Below are 25,932 nucleotides of genomic sequence, written 5' to 3'. Positions count from 1 at the left end.
CATTGATGTAAAATCTCTGTCATCAGTGATGGAGCAGCAAAAGTCCCACTGATAATATCAAATAGAGTCATAAAGTTTTCTGTCGGACTATCAGTGTACATGTATGCATTAAAATATAAATGTATTTTTCATCATCATATACTGTGTTTTTGTCGCTTGAATGAATTTTATTATTTCTTCAAGGTTCACATATGTACACCTTAAGAGATATCAAGTAGGCGTAACATGCTCTCAAAAAATTAGGGTTGGCACGCAGAAGAATTTTGAGTCAGAGATTTTGCTGGTTTTGGCACGCACTCACAAAAAGGTTGCCCACCCGTGGTCTAGTGACTAGGAAGGGAAGCAGAGTATAATCCTGGGGTGCATATGTTTTCTCACAAAGCAAAAACATCTCATAAAGATATGAGATAAAATATTTTTAAAATTTACTGTTCAATGTTTAAACATCAAAGGTATTTTAAAGTGACATTTTGGCAGATAAAACAAAAAAATACCTTCAATTAAAGCATGTAGGTTTTTACATCTCTCATTTTATATATGCCTTATAAAAATGTTAATTGGGTTGTTTTGCATATTGAAATTACTCTTTGAATGAAGACTATTAAAGACTATTAATGTCACAGGGGACTATAAAAATAATAGGATTTAAAGATACGTTATTTTACCTTGTGTACATTTAATTATTTTCTAAACATAGCCAGTGAAGCTACTCACTGCAGACTACTCACCATTTCAGGAATAAATAAATAAAAAATCATTGGCTCATAAAAACATTCCTTTGAAGTTTTTTTTCCAGAGCCCAAAACTCCATCAGTGTGTCTCACAGAACATGCCAGGCTGTGTCACAGGCGCTTATGCGGAACTGGTTAACGGAAGACACGAGGCTGAATCCGTGGCCAAGCTAAGACCCTCCAGGATGAAGGAGAGGACCTTCTTAGGAGCTGAAGGTCATTTTAACCTTTTCAGTCTAGACCAAGTTACTAGATAAAATCGTCCCCCACCGGCTCCTTTGGCTTGGTTGTATGAGTTTAGCCTTGATGGCCTCAGCAAGTGCTTAATTCTGTGCTACCTGTTCTTGTCTTTTTTTTTTTTCTGCACTTCATCTGAGCAAAGGATTGCTCTCCGCTCCTAGTTCACAAATATAGGTTTTATATTTATTCTTCTTCCTCCTTTCCTCTCCACCCCCCAACAAACAGAGTAGCTAACCCCATGGTCGGCAAACCGTGGCTCGCGAGCCACATGCGGCTCTTTGGCCCCTTCAGTGTGGCTCTTCCACAAAATACCATGTGCGGGCGCACACGTACAGTGCGATTGAAACGTCGTGGCCCATGCGCAGAAGTCGGTATTTTGTGGAAGAGCCACACTGAAAGGGCCAAAGAGCCGCATGTGGCATGCAAGCCGCGGTTTGTCGAGCTGCAGTTTGCCAACCACTGAGCTAACCCTATACTTAAGAAGTAAAATATATTCAGAGGATTGATAGTATTCAACTTAAAGATTTATACAAAGATATGATAGAGACAGTGTGATAATGATGAAAGAATAAATGGTAAGATCAATGGAATAAATCCAGAAAGAGACCACATACACATAGTCAACTGATGTTTGTCCAGTGAGCAAAGACAAAACAACAAATACAGTCTTTTCGATAAATGATGTGGAAACAACAGAATATCCACCCGTGAATCTAGACACAAACCTTACTCCCTTCACAAAAATGAACTCAAAATGGATCGCAGAACGAATGTAAAATGCAAAACTACGAGGTTCCACATAAGCTACACATGCCTTTAAGAAATCAATATAAATAAATAATTCTTTTTCTAACCTGCTGATTACAGCTCAGAGTTGTTGCTCAGGGTGCAAGTCGGGACCCCACCCTGGATGGGGTGCCCATCCATCACAGGCCACAGTCACGCACATCCTCACCCACATGGGGACATTGTGGACAGGCCAGTCACCTCATGGGCACATCTCTGGGATGTGGGAGGAGACTGGGGCACCGGGAGAAACCCTCCCAGGCACGGGAAGAACATGCAAACTCCGTACAGATAGTTGGCCCAGCTGGGGACCCATTTTCTTCCATCATATAACCCATTTTCATTATAATGAAATAACATTTCTTTTTGAATAACTGTGGATAGTTCACACATAGCTGCACATCTGTGAAACACTTGCAATTAGAATGACATGTAAGTGAAGCTGGGCATCTGGATAAGGTGATACATCAAATTCTAAAATATCTTTTCTTCAGTGATAACACTGAACTTTTAATACCTTAAAAGATTACTTCATGGCGGCATCTGGAAATGTAATCGTGGCATTTGTTAAACTAGATGATAAACATAGGAAAACTATTCTAGTGAATACATTTTCTGATATTTCACAGATTATGCATATTAAGTTTTTGTCATAACAGTTTTTCAATAAATGAGTGACAAACTATTTAATGTGCTTCTTACCTTCTAGTTGAGAAACAAAGACAAAAGTAAAATAAAGATTATATTTAGGAGATTTTTAAAAGCTTAACATGTCTCAGATTTTTATGCCATTCTATTACTATTTGTTTAAAATGCATATGCATATAAAATAATATTCGGTGCCAGGCATGATTTTAATACATGTCTATTAAGCTTATCACTTTCAACAGAAAATTACCTAAGAAATAAAACTGAAACCTGTATATGGAATAATTGTTTTTATTTTAAATAAATATTTTATAGAGAATAATTAAATGTAAAAGAGTATATTTGAGCTGTGGAGATTTAATACTATTTTGATTAACTATCCCAATCGGATAAAATAAAGAAGACATTTTTATTTAAGCAATAGCCTTCCCTTAGTAGTTTTAGCCAACTCAGTCACATTAACATTTTTCCATTCAATTGAAAATAATGCAAAGCCAAGGAAAGCAGAAACCCTGGCAAGTTTCAATTGCCTTAACGCTGAGAACATAGATAAGCTTGTCTCCCCAAATGAAATATTTTTCTCTGTGAAGATTACATCTCAAAGCCTCAGTGCACCTCCAGATAAGATAGCTCATTTTGTTTTCTGACAATGCGATGCTTAATGTCCATTTCTCAACTTTGCTAATAACAACCCCAAACAAAACACTCACCTTTAAAATGCATTCTAGAGGTAGGCCTGATTACTCTCAGATGAAAGATATTCTGCAAGTGATGCTGACAATTTAAAGGCTCGTCATTCACAGAATCACACATGTGGCCACTGAACCTTTCATTTGTGACAACAGTCACATTTCTTACCTTGGTCTCCGGCGTGTCACCGACGGGGTTGGGGTTTCTGGCCAGACTCCAGGGGTCGCTGTGTAAAACTGGGCAGGTTTGCTAAATCTTTCCGTTTGGTCATCTCTGAAATGAGAAGCATATTGTCATTAGTTTTTTGTTTTGTTTTGTGTTGTGTTGTGTGTGTGTGTGTGTGTGTGTGTGTCTCTTGTAATCCTTTTTTAAAAATATATATATTTTATTGATTTTTTACAGAGAGGAAGGGAGAGAGATAGAGAGTTTGAAACATCGATGAGAGAGAAACATCGATCACCTGCCTCCTGCACATCTCCTACTGGAGATGTGCCCGCAACCAAGGTACATGCCCTTGACTGGAAACGAACCTGAGACCTTTCAGTCCACAGGCCGACGCTCTATCCACTGAACCAAATCAGTTACGGCAGTACTATTGTTTTTGTTAATAAAGATCTTTTGCCATCTCCCTACATTCTCCCAAACTGTGATTTATATTCTTTTCAATGCTATTTTTACATATTCTTATTAGAAAATGGCTATTATTTTCACATGTGGTCTTGGCTTTCAGTAGGCCCTAATTCTGAAAATGTGTCCTAAGGAAAAATGCATCTCCATGACCAGTGTAGGGGTAGGCAGTGTAGTGTGTGTCTCTGGGGGTTGGCTAGGAATAAATATTCACGATACACAGAATAAATGTGTACCCTCCACTCTCTTTAGAGAACAGTCTGTGGCTTTAAAGAAAAAAACAACAACAAACAAAAAAACCAAACAGTGTATTGCCCTGGCCAGGTAGCTCAGTTGGTTAGAGCATCATCCTGATACACCAAGGTTGTGGGTTTGATTCCTGGCCGGAGAACATACTAGAATTAACCAATGAATGCATCAATAAGTGGAACAACAAATCTGTTTCTCTCTCCTTCCCTCTGTGTCTCTTTCCTTTCCCTTTCTCCTTCCCTCCCTCCCTCTCAAATCAGAGGCACACTGGGTCACCTGTGCATGTTCCCATAGAAGTGGAACGCAGGAACGCACTGGTACAATCAATTCACCCGAGCTAACATTATATGGACAGTGAACACCTACCCATCTCCAGTCTCCAAGTTTCCGTGTGTGTGTGTGTGTGTGTGTGTGTGTGGTGTGTGTGTGTGTGTGTTGTGTGGTGTGTGTGTGTGTGTGTGTGTGTGTGTGTGTGAGAGAGAGAGAGAGAGAGAGAGAGAGAGAGAGAGAGAGAGAGAGAGTGTGTTTTTGATGAGCCAATATACATAACACACTGAGAAGGTGCACGACATGTAATAAAACTTTAATGACTATTATTATTTATTTTTTAATATATTTTATTGATTTTTTTTACAGAGAGGAAGGGAGAGAGATAGAGAGTTTGAAACATCGATGAGAGAGAAACATCGATCACCTGCCTCCTGCACATCTCCTACTGGAGATGTGCCCGCAACCAAGGTACATGCCCTTAACCGGAATCGAACCCGGGACCTTTCAGTCCGCAGGCCGACGCTCTATCCACGGAGCCAAACCGGCTTCGGCAAGACTGTAAGCTTCTTGATGACATAGTCTGCTTATGGTGATGGGAACAGTGCCCCATGTTTCTATGGCTATCCCAAGCCATTTCTATCTCTTTATGCTTCCACTTTTGCTTTGCTGGGCTGCCCCCATCCAGCGTTTTGTGTCCTGAAGCTTCTGTTTTTTTGTTAAGCACACGTTACTCCAACCAGGAAACAGAAGCACACACACACACACACACACACACACACTGTTGGGTTAACAATTTTGCCAAAGAAACTTGAAACTGTTTCACTTTTTCAAGAAGATTTAAAAAAGGAAGCCCCAAATTACTTAGATTCCTCTTTACTCATTCAAGAATGATCTTAAAACATTTTTTTATCTCTTTGCTCCCTACTTAATTATTTAAAACTGATTTTCTATGTATCTCAGATTGTCCTAGCACCTGAACCAGAATTGCTAATTACCCAAGAACCGGCACTCCCTGCACAGAGATTTCTGTCTTCCCAGCTCTTCAAGGCTTCTTACTCTTTCTTCAAAGCTCGCATATGTTCTCTGAGATTATGTTTCGATGTGGTTGCTGTTGCATATGTTTTGGCTTTTCTTATGTCTGGAATGGGAAAGGGCCCATTTTACATTATTCTGTTCGCATTCTTGCAAAGTCTCTTTCTCTCCCATGTTTTTCCAAAAGATTGCCTCTCACGTCTTTAATCTTGAGTGAAGGCACATTTTTCTGGACTGCTGCACATTTTAAGTCTATTTTTGAAATTTAGTTTTAAGGTAAATAAAACAAGCCTGGCTCAGTGGTTGAGCATCAACCCAGGAACCAAGAGGCTGCAGGTTCGATTCCCCATCAAGGCACGTGTCCGGGTTGTGGGCTTGATTCCCTGTGGGGGCATGCAGGAGGCAGTTGATGGATGATGTTTCTCTATCACTGATGTTTCTATTGCTCTATCCCTCTCCCTTCCTTTCTCTCTAAAAAATATTTAAAAATAAAACATTAAAATATGAGCTGAAAAGTAATATTTGTATTCTGCCCCCCGTATACTAGATTGAAATACTCTGTTAAAGGATCTACTCCTATGATAGTGGTTATCCACTGACCCCGGTCAGCTAACATTCCCTAACTTATATGCTAGTACATTAAAATTTCATCTAATAGAATGTAAAGCAAATAAAAATTCATAATTTTTAAGTGTAGGAGCTGCCATCCTTGAAGGATGGGGATAAATTGCAAAGTTTAGTTTGGAAATTAGATAACCCCAAGTTGAGAAATGGTGCTGAAATATGGAGAACCAGTGTCCTGATGTGTGTAATAGGTTGTCTCTTCATGTGTGTAATTGCTTGGACTGGGTCAGTGGGAGAGGGAAGATAAAGGCCCAGGAAAGAGATATGGACCACATTTACATACACCCTATTTTTCATGCATCTTCCTTTGGAAGCAGAACTTGCTGAATTAGTTTTTTTAAAAAAAATTAGAGGAAAAGGACATGAGTAGCATATAAACAGAAAAATATAATGAAAATATAAGAAAATAAAGGATGTTACTTTATTTTTAAATATATTTTGATTGATTTAGGAGAGAGGACATGAAGGGGGAGGGAGAGGGAGAAACATCAATGATAAGAGAGAATCATGGATCGGCTGCCTCCTGCACACCCCACTCTGGGGATGGAACCATGATCTCCTGGTTCATAGGTCGATGCTTAACCACTGAGCAACACTGGCTATTCTAAGATATGTTACTTTAAAATAATAAGTTGGATACACCTAAGTGTCTCATATAATTTAAATAGTTTACAGTCCTTGTGGCCTTGAAGGTTCATGAGTAAACCTGTCATTCCTAACTCTTGCCCTTGTAAGGAACCCATTTCACGCCCCTGAGGGCCAGAGGACCTTGTGAAAACCTTGTGGGTTCTGAGAGGGGGAACATTTCCCCTTTGGTTTATGTTCAGTTACCTTTTTCCTAGTTTCCCAACTTGCTCCCATTTTTTAGTTGAGAACTAATTTTTTGGTTGCCTTTTTAAAAAATGATCCATTTCCTCACATTCCCAAGTCCCATTTATATTTAAAATATAGTCACTTATACTAGGTGATTAATCCTGAAAAGATGCTACTTTAATCAGGTTGGCATATTGAGATTATGAATGAAAATAGCAAAAAAAATGAGCTCTAGTAGCCACCCGAGATTTAAACGCGGGGATTAATTTTGACTCCATGGACACAAGACAAATGTACCTGCTATACTCTCCACCTGCAGAAATGAAGCTCAAACCCTTTTGTCAGGTAGGAGGTACGAAGAAAATTGGTGACCCCATAAAATAATTGTGCAATTAATCACTGCAGAAATCACTATTGAAATCCCAAAGAACTAGTTATGACATGCACATTAATACCAAATGAGTTCATCATGATTAATATTGTGACAATAAATACCAGAGGAAATTAATAATGATCAGCTATTATTTCAAAGCCCCGTTACACAATTCAAATATTTTGCCTTGAAATGTAAGCCCTTTTAATGCACATACAACACACAAATTTCCGTAGTTGTATTTTTGTTCAACTTAGCTTAATACTTTTTAAGCACTTCTATTTCAGAAATAATAATTACTAGAGAATACCGGTTTTTCCCATTTCCTCCCAGTGTGAAGTGATGAAGGCATTGATATTGAATACAGTGGGGCTTTGACTTACGAGTGTCCCGACTAACGAGTTTTTTGAGATACCAGCTGTCTCTCGGCCGATTTTTTGCATTGAGTCGACAGAGTAATTTGAGTTAACGAGCTCGGTCACAGAACGAATTAAACTCGTAAGTCAAGGCCCCACTCTATTTTAATTATTTGGCACTTATTCTTAGCAGGGCTAAAAGATGAACTGAGGCATATTAATAGCCCTATTTTCATGACCTTTGATCTAAATCACTAAACACATATTTTTCCTAAGTCACTAAACACAATTTTTTGTTGTTGTTGTTGAGGGAGAGTACCTAGTATGTAGGTTAGAACTCAACGTACTGTCTGTTATGTATGTATGTATGTATGTATGTATGTATGTATTGTTGGAAGTATTACAGATCTCCCCTTTTCTTCCCTATTGACCCCTTCTAGCCCCCACTCACCCCCCCAGGCCTTTACCACCCTATTGTCTCTGTCCATGGGTTATGCATAGAAGCATACAAGTTCTTTGATCTCTTCCCCTCCCTTCCCTCCCCTCCTCCCCCCTCAGGTTCCACAGTCTGTTCTATGCCTCTGTGTCTCTGGATCTGTTTTGTCCATCAGTTTATTTTGTTCATGAGCTTCCACATATTGCCTTTTAAATTATTCTTTCTGTTACATGAGGGAAGCAGGCTGATTTTAGGTTTTTGAAACTAAAGCTAAGTTCTGCCTCTATTGTTACACAGAGCCCTAACTCAGAAAAGACTTAGCCTGGAAACAGACTTCTCAATATCTGAATCGAAAACTTCTGCTAAACAGCCCTTGAATTGATATGTCATTAAATCCAGGTTATAACCCAAAACTGATAACAAATTATTCTCTATAAATGCAAATCGTCTTTTTACCTGTTTATTATTATTGGTCAGAAAATCCTATTAGTAGTTGCATTTTCCCTAATGAAAATCTGCACTCTTAACTCCATATACTGAAATGCTGTTTTAAAATGTTTACTTCATTATTCATTAGAGCACTTAAACTTATTTCTGTTTATTGTATTCTGCCTGTGCTCACTGATGGATGAAAATATTCTCATAAAATATGCCTTTGGATGAATAAAGAATGGTTTTTCAAAAACAGCCTTTGTCACCTTAATAAATGCAAATTACAGAAATTGCTAGAATGGAAAGCTTGTTAAAGATCACCCCATTTTAAGTTTCATTAACATCGCAATGGAGGTATAACAGCGTTCGAAATCAATCCAGGCCAAGTCATTATTCTTCAAATACAAGACTTTCTAGAAATATTTATGACCATAATAACTACATTGTTTTCAGAGTAATGAATTTTATAGGTTAGGAAAACATCATTTAGAGATATTTAAATATTGCTGTAAAAGCACTTAGCTATTACAGTGGACATCTAGTAAGACATAGAGGTCTACTGGACGATCTATCTTAACGAAACATATGTTTGGCATACAAAAAGTAATTGTATTAGAAGTTTTCTTTCTCCTTAATCAAGCTGACTTCATTAGACCATCAATTTTGTCAATAAACACTGCATGTTTATTGTAGCATGTCTAGCCTTCATGAAAAATTATGTTACAGCCACTTGTCTTGCTAGCCAATTAAATTTATTAACATAGTAAGATATTATTTCACTGAAAATAAGAATATGAACATGAAAGAGTTACATTTTAGTTACCTTCTTTCCAAAATAGAAGTGATAAGCCACAAATCATAATTATTAAGTGTGTGGGGGGGGAGGGCGTGTTACAGAAATTCAATGCTAGAAGAAGCCAATACTAAAGCTTAGATGATAAGTGACAAATATTTACAGGAAAAAAATCAAATAACTTTAAAAGGCAAAAATATATTTAAGTATATATTTAAGTAAATATGAGTATGAAATGCCCACATATGTAGTAACAGTCTCAGGTCACATATCTCAGATTATTTCCTTCTAAATTTCTTATATTTTCGCAATACGTCAATGCTGATGTAGAAATACCAGTAGAATTTATCTTAGATACAAAGAAAAATGTTTAATAAGGTTTTAAAAATTCAAAAAGCATTTTGAAAGAACCAGGTTGCTACTCTATTTTAAGACGAACGTAGTTTATATAGGTAACAATGAAGGATGCTAAGATCATGGGTTATTTTCCATTTAATTGCAATTACCTAATTTTCATGGACATTCATCTCAATTTTATTCGTGTGACGTTTGTACTAGTTATCTACCACTGCTTAACAAAGTACCCCCGACACCTAGTGGCTTAAAACAACAAATCTGATGATTTCCGAATTTCTGTAGGTCAGGAACCTGGGTGAGGATTAGCTGAGCTTTCTCACAGGCTGAAACCAAGGAGTAGATTAGGGCGGGGCCTCCCAGGAAGGCTGACTTGGGAAATGGTGTGCTTCCAAGACCGTTCATACCACGGTGGACAGGATTCAATTCACTGGGTGTGGCTGGACTGAGGGCTTTGACATCCTCAATGCGGTTTGGCTGTTGGCTGAACGCAGTTCATGACAATGATTGCCTCTCTGTTGAGGAACTCAGCGAAAATACAAGAAAAGGGCCAGCTGCCTGGCCGGCATGACTCAGTAGTTGAGCATCAACATATGAACCAGGATGGTCAGGGCACATGCCTGGGTTGCGGGCTCAATCCTCAATAGGGGGCGCACAGGAGGCAGCTGATCAATGATTCTCTCTCATCATTGATGTTTCTATCTCTCTCTCCCTCTCCCTTCCTCTCTGAAATCAATAAAAACATATTTTAAGAAATACAAAAAAGAAAGAAGCCAGTGATACAGGTTGCAAGCAAGATGGATGTCAGTCTCTTATAATCTAATCTCAAAGCTGGTTTACTCCCAGTTTTGCTTTATTCTTTTCCTTAGAAATGAGGCTCTAGGTCCAGGCCACGGTCGGTGGGAGGGGATCACACAAGGGCCTGAATGTCCAGGAGCAGGGATCCGTGGGAGCTATCTTAAAACATTGCTCATCCCAAAACCGATTAAAAAACAAACAAACCAGTCTTGAAATTAAACATATTTGTTTGCCAGTCTCTATGTTTTTCCATTAACTTATTACTGGTTCCTGATAGAATCATTTTATGTGTCTATCTTCATACCCTTTCAAAATTTTTAAGAAGATTTCCTAAACTACCTATTTCTTTTCAATATTGCAGCCTTTACCACATGAGTTATTTGCAGTAGTGTGCTGGTAAATGCTTAACAACGAACTCCCTGAAAATAATGTACGAGTTTATTATATTTTTTATATGGATACAAAAGATATATAGGACACAATTTACAAATAATAATAAAAATACAATGCCCTCTTGTAATTCCATATAGCCAAATTGATTTTCACAGAATGCTTTGTATTGATTTTTGCTGACTCCTGTATCTGTAGCAAACTTATGTTTGCAATTCCACCATGATCTGAAAAAAATGAAACGACAAATAAACACAAAGAAATTGCTCATATTATCGATAAATGAGGGCACTTTTGACATGAATATTAATTATTAAGCTTATTTAGCAAGTAACATGAGTGAAATGAAAATGTATCTTGGAAATCCCTCATTAGTCATTCATATGAACGGGTTCTTTGCTGCATCAAACGATAGTGTTTGATTACTAAAAGAATATGTTCTCGTATGTGTGTGTATTAGTCACATGGTAATGACTATAGATCTGGCAACTTTCTAAGTTCAATGTGCATTACCAACAAGTTCCCATGTCCTTCTTAAGACTAGCCAATCAGCAAAACAGTGAATCAAGTCCTTTTTTCCAGTGTTTGTCAAATCCCATGGTGTAAATATTCCCATCATGGCTGAAGTCCATCTATCAACAGGATGTAACTAAATGAATATAATTTAATTTTAAATAGTGGTTGTATTTTAAAACAAACATAAACAATCTCTGAAAATTTGAATGTATTGGTTACTGACACCACTTCTTTATGTATATATATTGGGGCCCAGAGAGTGAAATCACACGAGAACAAGGACCCAGAAAGAGTCCTGCGGTTGCCTCCGCCACGGGAGGCGGGACCCAGAAACCCGCCTGCCACCCCAGCAGGACCCAGAAACCCGCCCAATGCCCCAGCCTGCACCTCCATCAAGTCCTACCGTCAAGTCCCCACCCACCTGCATGCGCCTCGCCTCACACAGAGCCCTGCTGACCCCACGAATGCAGCTTCCGGCTGATCGGTTGTTACAGCGTGATGACCACAGGCTTTTAATATAATAGATTGCTCTCAATAGGCTGCTCTAATTTTTGCTCATAACATTTTCTCCCAAAATAAGCAGTATATAGCCAATAACTTTAAGAGTAAGAATTTTCAGTGTTTTTTTAATTGTTCCTTTATTTATTTAGATAAATAATGGGCGGCTGCGGGGCTGAGGGGGGACTGGAGGACTCTGGAGGCAGGCTTTGCCACACACCTGCTGCCCCAGCAGGGCTAAAGGGACTGGGCCCCACCATCTTGTGGCTGTGGGTGCTGCCATCTTTGAGGGTGGAGCAGTGAATTAGCATATGCCTTCCTTATTGGCTGGGGGCACTGACATCTTTGAGGGTGTGACAGTCAATTAGCATATTCCCTTCTTATTGGCTGTGGGTGCCACCATCTTTGAGGGCGGAGCAGTCAATTAGCATATGCTCTCCTTATTGGCTGTGGGCGCTGCCATCTTTGCGACAGCATGAGGGTCAATTAGCATATTCCCTCTTTATTAGATAGGATTATTTATTTAGACAAAATGGATGAATATAAATGTTTGCTGTGATTATTCTCAGGCAAACTGCCATGAAAACATGAAGAAGGGAGAGATTATGAACATATACTAACTCTGCTTACCCTCAAATTATCCCTAGGTTTCTCATTTGTAAAATGGAGAGAAAAAGAACATGCATGCATAGCTCATGGACAGGGACAACAGTGTGGTGATGGCCAGAGTGGGATGTGGGGACATCTGTAACACTGTCAACAATAATTTTTAAGATGCCAGTTCAAATTAACAAAATACAAACAGCTGTTGGTGGCTGCCAGAGGGAAGGGGGTGGGGGGAGAAGGGGGTCCTAAAATCAAGGTGACAGGAGAAGATTTGACTTTGGGTGGTGGGCACATGGTGCAATATACAGATCTTATAACATAGAAACCCACACATGAAACCTGTATGTTCATGTTGACCAAAGTCACCCAATAAATTTAGTAAAAAAATAAAAAATAATTAGAAAAAAAATTTTTTTTTATCTTATGTGGTTGTTGACATGTATGAATTAACGAAGTTAAGTACTCATAGTGAGATGAGAGATCAGGAATCAGAAAGCAAGAAATGTCTTGAGCAGTATGACCCAGTGACATTTTGAGAGAGAACCCCTGTGCTATTTTGAAAAATGATTTTTTTAAAGATAACTTTTATACACACACACACACACACACACACACACACACACACACACACACACACACACACACACACACACACACACACACACACACACATATATTATTGATTGTTTACAGAGAGGAAGGGAGAGAGATAGAGAGTTAGAAACATCGATCAGCCGCCTCCTGCACAGCTCCTGCTGGGGATGTGCCCGCAAGCCAGGTACATGCCCTTGACTGGAATCGAACCTGGGACCTCTCAGTCCTCAGGCTGACGCTCTATCCACTGAGCCAAACCGGTTTTGGCTGAAGCATGATTTTTTTAGTGCTCCAACTCCTGGAACAACTCTCTCTCTCTCTCTCTCTCTCTCTCTCTCTCTCTCTCTCCCTCTCTTTCTCTCCTTCCCTCCCTCAGGACAGAGCCCTGTGATAGAGCTGGCGGAAAGATTATTCCACCTGAAGTTGAGAATGTGACGCCAGGGCTGAGAGCAGTCTCTGATGTACAGCAGTACCTCACGAGGAAGTACAATATTTTAGATCACTCCCGATTAAAACACTTGGGACAGGCACTTTCTTCAATGTACAGAAATGAGCTCAACAAATATTCCTGGAATTTAATATTCCTTCCCTAAAGCAAAATAACCCTGCCACGGTAAAATAAGCAATCTGCTTCTATACTGCAACGGCAATATAGATCTATATCTTGAAATATATTGCCTATGTAACTCACAATATACGGCTCTAGTAAATCAGCTCTAATTCCAAATTTATATGAAATAAACTTCAACTTGTCAATGCTAAAACGTTCTGTAAGCATCAAATAAAATACAACTGTAAAATTTACATCTTATCATTTTCCATGTAGTAGAGGAAAACTTATTATGTTTAGTACTTTGTATCAAGAGAGACAGAAACAAGTTCCAGAAAAGCTCAGTTTGGGAGCCTATATCATACAATGTGTAAAGATTAGGGTTCTCATTAAAACTGGTGTTTTTAACAATTCCAAGACATTTTATTCTATTCAATATTTATTTATTTAATTTTTTAAAAATACATTTTTATTGTTGATAGTATTTCAGATATCTCCCATTTCCCCCCATTCCCCCACCTCCCAGCCCCTACACACCCACCCAGGTGTTCACGACCCCAACTGCCCATGTCAATGGGCTATGCCTGTAAATATATAAGTTCTTTGGTTTATCTCTTCTTGTCCCCCCAACCCCACACTGAAGTATGTCAGTCTATTCCATACTTCCCTGCTTCAGGTCTTATTTTGTTGGTTAATTCATTTTGTTCATTAGATGCCACAAATAAGTGAGATCATGTGATGTTTGTCTTTCTCAGATGGGCTTATTTTACTTAGCTTAATATTTCGGTTTAAAATTTTCTTTGTTAGTTTGTATGTAGAGCCATTGACTTTTGGTGAGCAGTCCTATGCTAACAATGGCATTAATTCCCATTCCAAAGTTATATCATCCACCGGAAATCAATGACCTAACAAGTATTATCATTAAGAACTCATTCCCAATCTTAGGGAAGTTGAAATGCATCCTATATTTTCAGGTAAGAACAAAATTATCGAGTGATTAGGCTGGCGTATCTATATATATAAAAAGCCAGCGACTGGAATGCCATAACTACCAGAATGACCTGCTGCTATGATGCCTACTGTGGCCAGCAAACTGGCCTGATCGAGGGGTGGGGCTAGCCAGCCAACCTCCGGTGGCCCTTCCCCCCAGCTGGCCCCACCCCTGATCGCCCCTCCACCCCAATAGGGGGTGGGACCAGCCAGCCAACCTCCTGAAGCCCCTCCCCTCGGCCGTCCCCACCCAGATGGGCCCCGACCACCCTGATCAGCCTGCAGCCCCTCCCCCCAGCCAGCTCTGCCTCCCCATGGCTGGCCCCCACCACCAATTGTCCCCCCCAATCGGGGGCAGGGCCCACGAGCCAATCGCCCATGGTCCCCCATGCCCCCACAGCCGGCCTGGCCCTAACTGGGGCTCCAATCGGGAGGGATGGGCTGGCCGGCCAAACTCCTGCTCTCTCCTCCTCCTGACAGGCCCAGCCCCAATCCACCCAGATTGGGGCCGGGCAGGCTGGACACCACCCATGCACGAATCTGCACTGGGCCTTTAATTTAAGGTATAAATTATAACACAAACAGGGGAAAGACTGCTGACAGCACACTTCACGGTGAGTTAAGGCACCCATGGTGCAAACCCATAATCAATAGCCTACCCATTCTCCTCTGTCGAGGTGTGGAATGCACGGTACCCACCAATTCGAAAAGCCACACAATATGAGCACATGTTTTATTGGAGATAACTTCTGTTACTTAATTTTAGACTTAGAAGAAAATAACCGTGATCTTTGGTAGGGAATAAAAAAAGATGCCATTTCTTTACATGCAATAGACTTAATGCAATATTGTATTACAAAGACCCATTTTAAATAATGGAAGTTTCTAATAATTCAAAATTGCCATTGTGTGAACATTGAAACATTAAAAACTTTGTATGTCTCTTATTAGAAATTCTACGATAAATGTCGGTATTCTGGAGAATAAAAGATTCATCTAAAATACCAAGATCAAAGGGGAACATAGACATCTGTAATAATTTCAGCAATAAAGATAAAATTTTAAAAAATAAATAGATATTGTTAAATAATAGAAAAAAACAAACAAAACCAAGTTCTTTAGAGAAGGAGAAACCTGCAATAGGAGACATATTTCAGCTCTAGCTGGTTTGGCTCAGTGGATAGAGTGTTGGCCTGCAGACTAAAGGGTCCTGGGTTTGATTCCCAGTCAGGGCACATCCCTGGGTCGTAGGCTCGATCCCCGGTAGGGGATTGCAGGAGGCACCAATCAATGAGTTTTTTGCATCACTGATGCTTCTATTTCTCTCTCCCTCTCCCTTCCTCTCTGAAATCAATAAAAATGTATTTTTTAAAAAATGAGAAGTATTTCATATGCATGTTTTTAATGATCACATTATACATATTAAATTTGCCAATTTAATGATCAATATGGGTACTAGGATTACTGATTACTTTGCAGTGTTCAATTAATTATAAATTTAATGTGTATGAAGAGGCCGGTGCTCCTTTTCATCTTATATGGAAACAGAACCCAAAATAGCACCTTTAGAAAAATTATTTATCATATTGATTTAGACTATTGTGTAAAATAAAGTATTTAAGCTTAAGAAATTTCTGCCTTACTAGAATATATTTAACTTTAAGTCAAATTTAATAGATTTGTTCAGTCCAAATTAATCTTGAAGTGGCTAGATGTAACTAACTCTACAATGAAGAGTATTGGATGAGTTTCATAGCCACTCAAAACCACAAGTTATGAAATTAAGGAGTCAAGGATTTAATTAATTTAATTGTGGATGGCATGTGTGACAGCTATTACCTAGTGTATCTTAATAAATCAGTAATCTATTCCTTATATATAGACACACACAAAAACCATTCGGCCTTTAAAATAAAATATACAAAGCCAAGCTTTATTTCAACAAAATTCTTTGTTTTTAAATTTTGTTGCAGCAGTTATTTTTTTCCCAGAGGAAAAACCATTGAGAGACAATTGATATGATTATACTTAATCTTATGAATATTAATTTTCTAGAACTCCTTCTACAAATTTTACGTATATCATAAATAGCCACTTCATGGCCATAAAATACCTCTATAAGAGTCTCTTCATTTCCCTTTTATTACTTCAATTCTAGCTAATGATCTTGCTGGTATATTTTTCTAGTACAGCAAGCTATTGCACAGGCTGCTTAAGAATTTTAAAGTATTGCTCATAATTAGGCCTATTTTCTTAAACTGATATTGCACAAGCATCTTCACAGTGTTATAAACTTTAGAAAATGACAGGAAAATGAAATAGCTTTTTATGATGGAATATCTGCATTATGACATATAACTATAGGTTATTATGATTATTGGAAATTTACCTTTTAAAATTGTACTATGTTGAGATCTTAAACTAAACCAGAAAGGAGAATATTATTTCTTTTCTAGCACGAATAAAGCAAATAACACAGCATTTGTATCAGAAGGAAAATTCAGTTGTTCAATCAAGTTTCTACCTTAATTGTAAGACAACTGACTTTGTACTTTTGGGATATATTAGTATTCCTTCTTTGCTTGTTAAAAATACATGTAATGCTGCATAACAGAATTATGGTAGAAACACAGATGTAGTGCAATTTGAAATTTTGTAGAGCATCAATCATACATGAAAACCAAAGCTAAAAAGGGCGTCTTGAAAGAAGACATAGAAAAGAGATACATTGTATGGAGATAAATATGAAAGTTGTCTGACTTTCCAGGGAAGCAATGAAGTCAGAGAAAACAATGGAATTGCATCTGGAAACACATGAGAAAACACATACATTCACACAAAACTTTCAATTCAACCACTTATATAACCAGTGAAATTCTTGAATTAATGAGGATGAAATACATACATTTCCAGATAAATGAAAGTTGAGAGAATTAAGTACACGGTTACAGTATGTTTCCTTTACTCCTTATTTTTCGGTCATAATTATTATTATTACACTAGAGGCCTGGTGCACGAATTCGTGCACTGGTGGGGTCCCTCGACCTGGTCTGCGGGGATCAGGCCAAAACCAGCTCTCTGACATCCCCTGAGGGGGCCCAGATTGCGAGAGGGCGGTTCTTGGGTGACACATCCTGGAATCGGGCTCCCTCCTCTCTTCTCCCAATATTATGTCACTTTCTTTCTGTATCTGTTTTGCTTCTTTCATTTCACTTTACCCTAAGTTTGGTGGTAACTGATGACTTATGGGCATTTAGCTACCAAATGCAATTATTTAGCAAACAGGATTTACTTAGCCTGGAATCTAATCGGCCTAGGGTAGGACCCTGCTCAATGTCAGGCTCCCACCCCAGCCCTTCCACACAGGCAGAGTCCTATGGCGGCGGGAACCTTCTTCTTCCCACCTGAGCTGCTCCTTTGCCCTTTCCTTCCCGGGAGGTTGCCCTCTGGAATTACTGTCCACCTGGAAGGAGGGAAGCTGCGGCCAGTTTCCCAGCCGAGAGTGGTAGCAGGAAAATTCGCTGCCTACACTGGAAATCCATATGAAGCGGATGGGTCAGTGAGGGCGCCACATGTTGGGGCCACCGCCAGTAGGTCCTGCACATCTCATCATTTAGCCAATCCAGTCAAAATGTTTCTATAAGGGCCAGACCTACGACCTCTGCAATGGGCTAGAGGCCTGGCGGGGAGCCAGACCCAAAGTGGGGAGCCAATGGGCTAGAGGCCCAGTGCACAGATTCATGCACCAGTGGGGTCCTTTGGCCTGGCCTGCAGGGATCAGGCTGAAACAGGCTCTCCGACATCCCCTGAGGGGTCCCAGATTGTGAGAGGGCGGTTCTCAGGTGACACACCCCTGAATTGGGTTCCCTCCTCTCTGGTTCCAGGTGCGTCACTGGAGAACTGCAGATGCCAAGTCACCACAGCTCGGCAGCTCTTGTGTTGAGCGTCTGCTCCCTGGTGGTCAGTGCATGTCATAGCTACCAGTTGGATGGTTGAACAGTCGGCCGGTGGCTTAGGCTTTTATATTATAGATGTTTTACTATTTACATCTAGCATTTCCCCATGATGTAATGTTAATAGTCAGTAGTCCTGATTTGATATTATTTTTCACATTTACTGACATACTTCATTTCTATTCTTTCCTATGGATCTAAGTTAAATCTGGTGGCATCTTTCTTCAGTCTGGAAAACTTCCTTTACTATGTTTTGTAGTTCGGGTCTATATGTGATGAATTATCTTATAAAGTTTAGTGTTTACTGCTTTGTATTTAATACCACCACAAGTAATTTAGAAGAGCCGTATAGAGAAAAGCAGTACATTAACTGCTTGAAGTTATACTGAACGTCTATAAAAGTCCTTTGAGCTTCTAAGACTTAGATGCAATGTGTAGCAGCAAAATACAAGTCTTGACTTGGAGTGATTTATCTCCCACTTCCCCAGGGGGTTGGTCCTAAGTGTCTGACCACAAAGTGTTTCTCCAATTGCCATTTATTAGAAAAAGCTACCACGTTCAATATCCCTTAAACTCCCATCCCATCCCTGCCGTCCAGAAATCTAGTTTCAGTAAATAAGACGGTGTAGGAAATTACAAGGCAGTACCAAGGGCCTTGAGATGGTAGCTACTGCAAAAGTGGTAAGAGTTCATGAGGTATGTAATGAATCTATTTCTTGCAAATCTGCATTTTGCCCATTTCTACACATTATATTTTATTTCCAATCAAACAATCAAATATCCATTCAATATATCCAATCAAATATCTGGATAATCAAAATCTATTCAAGTAATCGAAGTGATTATCTGGGTGTTTTGTTTGTTTGTTTTTCTTTGTTCTTGTTATTTGTTGTTGCTTTTTTGTCTTTATTGACATAAAAGTCCCTAGTTTAATTTTTACAGAGAATTACACCACTTCCAGGCATGGTCTGTTTACATAGCAAATGTAGGTGCCTTGTTCTTTGAACCACGGATTAGTCCTTGGCTCTTATTTGTTATTTTTGTAATTTTCTATTATAAAATAAAACTAAAATTTGTTATCATGAAGTGAGACATCCTATTAAAGTTAAATTATGAAACAGGGCCCATTTGTTATAGAAGTACATTCTACTGAAGGAGAGTAAGAGAAGATTCTACCTAGAACAAGGAGTAGATCAATATTAGAAAAATAAAACAGGTTCATATGTATGCACTTCTGTTTAGAGACCCCCTAATTAATATGGATCTTTGTAAACTCCTGTACATTTTTACCATTAACTTATAATTAAAGATAATGGTAAAAATGTACTGGAGTTTTTAAGTAATTTTAATTGCATTTATTTTTACAAGAGTAACACCTAACTACTCTATATTTCAGTATTTTCACCCTAGTCTTTTTGTTTGGATTTATGTTAGTAAATATGTAATTTTCAAAAAAGAAGGCCTTTAATTAAACTAATCCATTTTTTAATTTAGTGGAATTATTTCACATTGAATATAATAACAATTTAATTAATTTGTTTGTAAATCTATAATTTTGTACTTAGGGATGTTTTCCAGGGGCACAAGTGCACTTTGAATTAATGAGATAATTATATAAGATCTTTGTTTCATTTTCCCTGTTTAATAGTAAACATTAGTAATGTTTTTCTATCACAAACATTCTTATATCCATAACATTTCTCTAGGGCTATCAATCAATGTATTGCTATTTGCTTCTAAAATATAGAACTTTAAAAGCCATTTCATTCAAAGGTATACTAATAAATATTTAACTAAAATTAAGTACCAATTACATTTCAAGGGCTCACAAAATGATTTTAACGGTAAATTGCTTGGGAAACTTTAACATTACACAATAAATACTTTCCACAATTTCTAAAAACGACTTACAAAATTAAAATGTTGAATTTTAAGTATAAGAGTTTCAGTTAATCAGATTATTTTATAAAGAAAAACAATAGTGTTGCTGTTTCAAAAGAAATGTATTTGTGTTTAGCAATATAATTAAAAATCTACCTACCTATATGTGGATGTGTAGACCTATACATATCTATCTATGCATGTATCTATATACCTATTTGTTAGTCTGCCTAACTGTTTATCTGTCTTATCTACCTGGCTTCTATGTTCTCATCATGATGCCATAATCCAATTACTTAAATCAACATAATGTTCTCCAGGTTTTTCTACACAATGACAAAGCAATTTAGTAAGAAGTCATGGTTTAGTCATCCAGTCAACTATTTGACCTAAGACTACTTACTGTTTGAGTATGTTTAATTGCTAATAAAAATCTGAATATAATAGCGCATACTATAGTAGATATAGATTCATTTGCTTGTTAAAAATGCAGCTGCGATTGTCGATAGTAAAGCATCACACTCCAATAATGGACAATCCTGCCTTTGAATTCAGGGGTTTGGAAACAAGTTTAAGTAAAATATTCATGATTTCAAGGCACCCTGCTCATCTTTCTTAGCATGAGAAAATAATACGTACACTTTATCTCTGCTGATTATTAAGGAATGTTCTCTGTATCATCTAATATTTATGCTCTCTGCAAAGCAAGCAAGCACTGTACGTTGATAGTTTAAATAACTTTATCTCGCCTTAAAACTCATCTAAGGCCCACACATCTTACCCCTCTGTTCAATGGTGAGAGGACTGGGACTATGAATACATGTCACCAGACCCTCTCAGGGAGCTTTATTTAACTGGCTGTGTCCAAGGCCCTTGAAATAGTATCTAGAATCTCAGAGATGAAGGTGCAAGCCGTCCCCGTAGGAAAGTGGCCCTGACTGTGGGTCATAGTTTCAACATCAGAAGACTCTCCAATATTGGGATCTATCAGCTCCATGGCTTTGATTTTTCTCCCACGTGGTTCAGTTGATCACATTGAACTTAATTTCTTGTTTTGTTTTGTTTTGTTTTTCCTCAGGAATAACACAATGTTGGGAGGAAGGTTTATATAAACAAAACAAGGCAATAGAACCACAAACAGGTTTTGAACTTAAGGGGACAGTACCTGCCTCCCATCGAGCCTCTCGGTGGTGGCGGTAGGCCATTCCATATCCTGGTGGCAGGGCGCGTCCGAGGGCCATTGAACACGGCTAATTTTGCTAATGCATCACAATTACGGAAACACCTGTGCTAAACATCCTTGTCCTATTTCCATGAAAATGAATAGTGTTCAATAACCCTCAACATATCTCATTTCATGCTGATTCAGATTTCCTCTAACCATTTTCCTGTGACGTTTCTTCCACAGTAACATCGCATGTTTTTGAAAAGCCAAAATTTAGTTTCTTGCCATTCATATATTTCAGAAATTTCGTCTTCATTTTTTTAAACAAGAAAGCACTGCATTTTGAAGCTATAATCACACACACATACACACACACACACACACTATTGTGTTTGGGATTTTTTGCCTACAGAGGGCAAAAGAATATAATTCCTTTAAGCCCATCCAACCCACATAGCTGTTACATTTCATGTAGAAATTTAAGTAACACCTAACCACTGTATATTTCAGTGTTTTCACCCTAGATATATTTAAAAGCCTACTTATATGTGGATGTTTAGACCCATATCTACCTACTCATGGGATGCATCTATATATCTGCTTGTCTGCCTATCTGTTTGTCTGTCTTATCTACCTAGCTTCTATGTTCTCATCCATGATGCCATGACCCAATTATTTCACTTAGCATAATGTCATCTGCTTGCGGCAGAGGAAGAAATGGCTTTTGAAGCTGTTTGGGGGCTAAAGGTTATCTGAGAGCCAAACATAAAGCAGCCAACCTCATTGGAAATCAATCAATCAAAAAAATCTATCAATAAAGCTCTTTCGAACTAGACTTTTCCCTTACATTTTTGATCTGCAAGAGTCATATCAGAGACTGGGTGAGCCTGTGCTGAGCACAGTGACAGAAAACATTTCATTTCATTTATTCCGTGCGAGAAATTCAGTTTAACCTGCTGATGGCGAGATGTCAAAAAATAAGCTGATGTTGACTGAATATTTTATTTGCGCTGCTGATAAAAATAACATTATGGTGACAGAGAGCGGTGCTCTCTGCCTGCCGCTCTCTCTTTTCTCTCTCATTATTTTTGTCAAGTCATGCTTCCAATTCATCCTCCCCATAGTGATGTCCCTCATAGGTGCTGTTCAGTATATGCTACTGCCCCTGTGCTCACCAGTCGTGTGAGCCCAGTTTCTGGTTGAGCAGTGCTCCCCCTGCATTGAGCGTCTGCCCCCTGGTGGTCAGTGCACATCATAGCGACTGGTCATTCCACTGTTCGGTCAATTTGCATACTAGGATTTTATTATACAGGATAAACACAACTCCAGTTGTAGGGCTTTTTGTATTGATCTTGAAAAGCAAACAAGGAAGGATCATTGCCCATTTATGTTCCCAAAGGCAATAATTCTAAGATGCTTGATTTTGACACTTCCTTTTTGAATATACCTTTCATCAATTTCCATGAAAAGAGACCATTAAAATGGCATGCATACAGAATGCTACTGCTTAGCCAAAGGACTCTGAAAGGCAAAAGAGAAATAGCTGGATAATATATCAGGTCTATTTATTTTAGTAAAAATAGATAATCATAAAATGCCACTCGACAAAAAGTCTGCTTAAATCTTACCAGTTAGTATTGATTAGGGTATAAACCCATGTAAAGCATTTTTTCGCCATCAGCATTGCACAAGGTTAAACACTTAGATTTAAGCAACTTTCATAAGCATAGCATTTTCTAATAAAGATAGCGTGATTTTGGAAATGATCTCAACCTTCTCATATCCGTTATTCCCAGTCTTCCCTAACTCAATAAATGATAAGTCCATCCTCCCAGTATCTCAACCTAATGCCTATGAGTCATTCATAATATCTTTAAATTTCTCATATCCAGATAGTCCCCTTTAGTAAATTATGTGTGTGTGTATACATATACATATACATATACATACATACATATATATATACATATACATACATACATATATATATGAATATTTGACTACATCTCACCACCACCAATGTTCAGTGTTACCATCCTGGAACCAACTTCCTTTATCTCCCCCCTGAATTATCATCTACTGGAGATCTTTGCTTCTATTCATGTCTTGATCAGTCTATTCTGAAGAGGCAAACAGAGTGACTGCTTTCATGTCCTGGAAACCTATTATAATTTACTATGAAGTACATAGTAGGTGTACAGTTATTATGTACAATAAATAAGAGTATATAAAATGAGCAAATCATATAAAACGATCAGATTTAAAAGGCAGTGATGCATATATTAAAAACAAGGCTTAGGCAGCGGTTCTCAACCTGTGGGTCGCGACCCCTTTGGCGGTCGAACGACCCTTTCACAGGGGTCGCGTAAGACCATCCTGCATATCAGATATTTACATTACAATTCCTAACAGTAGCAACATTACAGTTATGAAGCAATGAAAATAATGTTATGGTTGGGTCACAATATGAGGAACTGTATTTAAAGGGCCAGAAGGTTGAGAACCACTGGCTTAGAGTGAGAAGCTGTATTCGATTTGCAGGCAGAATATACCACGTACAGCAATGTGAGGTGGAGAAAGCTAGATTATCCATTTGGGAACTCAGTTTCTTCTTTGGTGAAAAAAAAGGTCCTAAAATAAATGTTTAATAGCAATGCCTAAGTTAAATTAATTCAGTTGTAAGAATTTATGTAGTACACTGTATAGCCTCTTTTAAAAAAAAATATTTTATTGATTTTTTTACAGAGAAGAAGGGAAAGGAAAGAAAATTAGAAACATTGATGATAGAGGAACATTGATCAGCTGCCTCCTGCACACCTCCCACCGGGGATGTGCCCACAACCAAGGTACATGCCCTTGACCGGAATCGAACCCGGGACCCTTCAGTCCACAGGCCAATGCTCTATCCACTGAGCCAAACAGGTCAGGGCTGTATAGCCTCTTAGTGGTGGTAAATAACATGTATGTTTTCATATTTCTTATTTTTTTCTACTTTAGGTGCATTCTCGAGTCTGCTAGACAATGGATACTAGGAAGCTTGATAATGACGCTTCGAGTTTCTCAAGCTTGTGTGATATTTAGTAGTGTGATTCTCAAGCTGTCTTGTCGCCGAGAAGAAGTACGGTATTTTGATCTTGGATGCCGATCTGGAGGAGACTCCTGCTGTGAGAGCCAGAGGCGACGTGCAAGCATTGGGTCCAGAGAACACGGGTGAGAGGCTTGGAGCTTCTAGGTCGGAGCAAGAAGCATGTGCAGCATCAGGAGAATGTGCAGAAATTCTCGTCAACATAGTACCGGGCGGCCAAGATTTTGCAGAGATTACAGGAAGGAAGCAAAGCCTTCTGTCGACTCTATTGATAAAGATTTATTTCTTAATGTGAACTTTGACAAATTCATAAAAAAGACTAATGGGTTCCTGAAATTAGCCAGGGCTCTATCTAAATCAAGACCCCATTATTCCAGAAAGATACTGTGAGACTTCCAGCGGATGATGAGCAGATGCTAGAACAAGAATTCAGATAAGTCAGAAAACAGATTATTCCCTTAGCTCAGTGGTTCTCAACCTTCTGGCCCTTTAAATACAGTTCCTCATGTTGTGACCCAACCATAACATTATTTTCGTTGCTACTTCATCATTGTCATGTTGCTACTGTTATGAATCGTCATGTAAATATCTGATATGCAGGATGGTCTTAGGCGACCCCTGTGAAAGGGTCGTTCGACCACCAAAGGGGTCGCGACCCACAGGTTGAGAACCGCCGCTTAGCTACATTAACCCAGAGTTTTCTTGTCTGCAAGCGATTCGTTTTTCACGTGTAAAGAATTTTTATGTTTCGATTTTTTATGTGTAAATCTATAGCGGCATGGCACTGGCTTCCTCTCATGACTCCCATCTGTATGTCTGAGGGTGAATTGCAATCGTCCTCATTGTTGCCAAATGCAGCAATGATAGCACTCAGCGATGTCCTCTTCCTGCAACCTTCACATGAAGGCTCTTAGTATTGATCAGAAAAACTACTGCCGTAAGTACCATGCCCCTGTCCACGCTCACATTCTGCTGACTGCAAGCCTCATATGACAGATCCATTCCACTCTGGTTTCAAACAGTTTATGTGGAATGCTGAAATCCCTGCCCCTGCCATTTCCCAAATGCTCTTAGCGAGTCACTGGCCCTACATACCCAAGTATTGTTTTGAAGTAAGTCATTCCTTTAGTTATGTGTTTTATATAAAGTTATTGATTTACTTAATATATATCTTTATTGATTTCAGAGAGGAAAGGAGAAGGAGAGAGAGAGAGATAGAAACATCAATGCTGAAAGTGAATTATGGATCAGCTGCCTCCTGCACGCCCCCTACTAGATGTTGTTGAGCCCGGAACCCAGGCATGTACCCTTGACCAGAATCAAACCCGGGACCTTTGCATCTGTAGGCCAATGCTCTATACACTGAGCCAAACCCGCTAGGGCGTATCACAACTTTTTTATCCACTCATCTATTTATGGCACCTGGTTGCTTCTCTGTCTTGGTTATTGTGA

The sequence above is a fragment of the Myotis davidii genome, unplaced genomic scaffold (assembly GCF_000327345.1).
Source record: "Myotis davidii unplaced genomic scaffold, ASM32734v1 scaffold174, whole genome shotgun sequence".
NCBI classification, from domain to species: Eukaryota; Metazoa; Chordata; class Mammalia; order Chiroptera; family Vespertilionidae; genus Myotis; species Myotis davidii.
Note: the sequence above shows the minus strand (reverse complement) of the source record.